Raw genomic sequence first — 4,817 nt, 5'->3', positions numbered from 1 at the left:
TTTAACGTATCTGAAAATTGAATAAATTGCAATGAGAATGTGCTTGCTATGTCTAGAAGCATTTTAAATCACTTATCAGAGATGTAGAGTGAATTCAAGCAACCCAACAGGTGGTGTTTTCTGAACTTCAGTCAGTGATCTGGTCTCTCTTTGTTAAAAGGAAGATTAATTTGTTGAAGATACGATAACGTCAAACTGAAGATTTCTCTTTCTCTAGACAGAAGGATTAAAAGAAAACTAAATGGGAAATTTTTTTTCACTAAGCAATTCAATGTTTTTAATGTCATACCTGTGGGCCTCCTAAAATCATCAATCTACTCCCACATTTGGAAAGCCTACAGTATGGCTGTAATTCACACCAGTGCTTCCCAGTCTTTTCACAACTTGCCACACGGACAGAGAACAATATTGTGTGGCATGCGGGGGTAAACCAAGACAGCTGCTTACCACCTGGGACAGTGGGCCCAAGCAGCACCCCATCCTCACCCACCACCTGGGGCAGAGATGGACATGCTGACACACAACTAATTCTTCCAGGTAGCATTCTATTAAGAGTTCTTTCTAGAGGTCTATAATTCTATACTACTTACTCTTCAGATTTCCGGAATCCAAACACTCAGCTTGAAGTAGTTACTTTTTGTATGTTTGTCTGCGACTCATCAGCAGACTAAAGACCATCTCTGCACCTTCTGGAATATTCTCTTTTGGGGTATTTGGCATCTCCCCTTGTACATATGACAGTGGAGCTGCACTGAAATCAAGTTGCTAGGTTACAGTGGGAAAACAAATCCTCCTGGTTCCCTAACCACCACATGAAACCACAGATAGCTTCTCTTCTTGGTTATAAATCCGTTTCTCCAACTGATACACTGGAAAGTCTGACTCAGTAAAAATGTGGTGTGTGTGTGTAAAGAAATCTTCTTTACAATCCTTCTAACCTTACATGTACAAATGCACTGTGGTTCTGAAAACAATCGGTTCACTCTAAACCAAGTAGACAAGCAGGTAAGAGGAAACTGGTGTCTTTAACAGCAAGCTTTGGCTGGCGTTACCTTATTTGGAAGAATCTGAAATGTTGCTAAGGCTCCCTGTTGCTCTATGACTGGAGAACATCTGATAGCAGTTTACGGAATCCATTATTCGTTAAAGGATTTCGGTCTGTTTCCTTTCGTCCTCTGTCTTTATCCTAAAGCTTTCCCCGCAGACTTCAGCATTTTCCTAAGTGAACAAATTATTTCTCTGAGCTTATTTGTGGGGCTTTTTTGCACTGTCTTTTTTTTTTCTTCCTAATTGTGGTTATTTACTGTCACTGGTGTTTTTCTTTTGAGTTCCTTTTTTGGGTGGGAGATCATTTTTGGCTTCAGACTGGAATGTCCCAGAATAACTGCTGTTTAAAAGACTACTCGTGTCTTGCAATTTTAAGGAACTCTCATGGTTGAGGCTAAGATCTATCTATAGGCACCAAATAGGGTGGCAACATTTATTTCTCTGGTTTCTGTGCTAAGACTCCCATTACTTCAAAGTATTTTTTAATTAGGTTAACTGTTTTGTTGTTGTTGTTGAATTGTAGGAGTTCTTTATATACTCAAGATATTAATACCTTATCAGACATAAGGTTTGCAAATATTTTCTTGCATCCCATAGGTTGCCTTTTCACTTCGTTGATTATCTTTTGATGAAGAAAAGTCTTTAAGTTTGATGTAGTCCCATTTATCTGTTTTTGCTTTTGTTGCCTGTGCTTTTGGTTTCATAAACAAAATCTCATTACCAAATTTAATATGTAAAGATTTCCCCCTATGTTTTCTCCGAGGAGTTTTATAATTTTAGGTCTTATGTTTAGGTCTTTAATCCATTTTGATTCAATTTTTGTGTATGGTGTAAAATAAGGGCCCAGCTTCCTTCTTTTGCATGTGAATATTCAGTTTTTCGAGCACTATTTATTAAAGAAACTGTCCTGTTCCCATTAGGTGGTCTTGCCACATTTGTCAAAAATCATTTGAGCATGTATTCAAGGGTTTATTTCTGGGCTCTCTCTTCTATTTTATTGGTCTTTATATATTGTTTTGATTACTGCAGTTTTGTAATATTTTTTTAATTTGCATTCTTTTTTACTGAAGTATAGTCAGTTTACAATGTTGTGTCAATATCTGGGTAAGATTGTGGGGTTTTTTGGGGGAGGTGAATTAGGTTTATGTATTTATTGATGTTTAATGGAAGTACTGGGGATTGAACCCAGGACCTTGTGCATACTAAGCACTCACTCTACCACTGAGCTGTACCCTCCCCTCACCCTCCCTTCTGTAATGTTTTTAAGTCAGGAAGTGTGAATCCTCCAGCTTTGTTCTTTTGTTTTGTTTAGTATTTTATTTATTTGTATATTTTTGTTGGAGGGGAGGTAATTAGGTTTATTTATTTACTTATTTGTTTTAATGGAGGTGCTGGGAATTGAACCCAGGACCTTGTGCATGCTAAGCACACACTCTATCACCAAGCTATACCCACCCCCTGTTCTTTTTCAAAATTGTTTTGGCTCCTCAAGGTCCTTTGTGATTCCATATGAATTTTAGGATGATTTTTTTTTTCTATTTCTGCAAAAACTCTCATTGAGATTTTGATAGGGATTTTGTTGACTCTGTAGATCACTTCGTGTGCTATGGACATTTTAGCACTATTAAATCTTCCAATCCATGAACATGGAATATATTTCTATTTATTTGTGTCTTTTAAAATTTCTTTCATCAGTCTGTAGTTTTCAGTGTACTTGTATTTCATTTCCTTGAGTTTGTTCCTAAGCCTTTTATTCTTTTAAAAGCTATTTTAAATGGAATTATTTTCTCAGTTTCCTTCCCCAATTAGTAATTGTTAGTATATAGAAATGCAAGTGATTTTGGTTAGTTGATTTTGTATCCTGCAACTTTTCTGAATTTGTTTATTAGTTCTAACAGGTTTGTGCATATACATGTGTGTAACCTTTAGGGATTTCTACATAAAAGATCATGTCATCTGCAAACAAAGATCATTTTACTTCTTCCCTTCCAATCTGGATGGTTTTTATTTCTTTTTCTTGCTAAATTGCACTGGCTAGTACCGCCAATACTGTGTTGAATAGAAGTGGTGAAAGGGGGCATCCTTTCCTTATTCTTGATCTTAAAGAAAAAGTTTTCAGTCTTTCACTACTGAGTATGGCATTTGCTATGGACTTTTCATATATCAGCTTTATGATGTTGATAGTTTATTATGAAGATAGTTTCTTTCAATTCCTACTTGGTTGAGTGTTTTTATCATGAAAGGGTGTAGACCTTGTCAAATACTTTTTATGCATCAATTGAGAAAATCATATGCTTTTTGTCTTCATTCTGTGAACTTGGTCTATTATATTGCTTGATTTTCATATACTGAATCATCCATGCATTCCAGGAATAAATCCAGCTTAATCACAGTGTATAATCCTTTCAATGTGCTATTGAATTTAGTTTGCTAGTATTTTATTGAGGATTTTTGCATCAATACTTATTGGGGTTATTGGTCTGTAGTTTTCTTATAGTGTCTTTATCTGGCTTTGGTATCAGGGTAATGCTGCCCTCATAGAATGAATTTGAATGTGTTCCCTCTTGTTCAATTTCTGGCAAAAGTTTGAAAAAGATTAGGGTTAATTCTTCTTTAAATGTTTGGTAGATTTCTTCAGTAGCACCATCTGGTCTTGGGGTTCTCTTTGTTAGAAAATGTATATCCATCCATCTCTCTTTGTATATATCTCCTTGTCATTAGAAACTATAAAGACTATACATGATTTGGAAATGAGACTGTACCAAACAATGGCCAAAGAAGGATCATCCACTGTATGCCTTCTCTTTTGTCTGGTCACCCAGAGATACAATGTTATCAGCTAGAGTGGTTGTTCCTTGTCATTTTGAATTATTTTTCATTTGTGCGTTTGCTTGTGTCTAGTTTCCCTTCCACATAAATTCAAGACCCCTTTTTTACATACTGTTAAGCCAAGTCTCTGAGACCTGGCCAGAATACTAATATTCCGTGCCATGTTGTCTTTTGACTGACATTGCCCATTTGGAATACCTCACTTTCTCCCGATCACCACATCTCATTTATTCGTAGAGAAAATATTGTTGCTGAATTTTTTCCTTCCACCTGTCTCGTGATACAGTCCTGACCCACTTGCCCAGGTAACTGAACATGATTCAGAAATCTTTTGAGAGGTAAACTGCTAGCTATTTGAGACTCATCTTGCAAATTGATAAAATACCTGTAATACAGGTTTTTGAAACACGGCTTCTATTTTTTCCTTACAGTCTAATCTTTAGTCTTTCTGGATGCTCCAGCCCTGACATCTGAAAGCTGGGACATCTGTTGGGAGGTTTTTGTTCACTGATTCAATCTCCTTACTAGTTATTGGTCTGTTCGGATTTCCTTTTTCTTCATGATTTAGTCTTGGCATGTTGCGTGTTTCTAGGAATTTTTCCATTTCTTCTGGGTTATCCGATTTGTTGCCATACAATTGTTCATAGTATTTTCTTGTAATACTTTTTATTTCTCTAGCAGTGGTTGAAATGCCCCCTTTTTCATTTCTGATTTTCATTTTTTTCTCAATCTAAGGGTTTCTCAACTTTGTTGATCTTTTCAAAACTGCAAACTCTTAGCTTTGTTGACTTTTTCTAATTTTTTCCTAATCTCAATTCCATTAATTTCAGCTCTAATCTTTGTTATATCCTTAGGATAGTAATTTTTAATGTTATTTTTATCATAATTTAAACAAATTTTTAACATTTTTGAAAAAGGAGATCGGTTTGCCTAGGGGAAGG

At 35.8% G+C, this 4,817-nt stretch overlaps 1 pseudogene; it reads right to left on the bottom strand.

Annotated features, from left to right (window-relative positions):
* Positions 1-3,830: 3,830 nt before the first annotated feature.
* Positions 3,831-4,453, bottom strand: LOC105092091 (single-stranded DNA-binding protein, mitochondrial-like; annotated as a pseudogene).
* Between the last annotated feature and the right edge of the window lie 364 nt (positions 4,454-4,817).

The sequence above is a fragment of the Camelus dromedarius genome, chromosome 6 (genome assembly GCF_036321535.1).
Source record: "Camelus dromedarius isolate mCamDro1 chromosome 6, mCamDro1.pat, whole genome shotgun sequence".
Taxonomy (NCBI): Eukaryota; Metazoa; Chordata; class Mammalia; order Artiodactyla; family Camelidae; genus Camelus; species Camelus dromedarius.
Note: the sequence above shows the minus strand (reverse complement) of the source record. Positions and strands in the feature narration are given on the sequence as shown.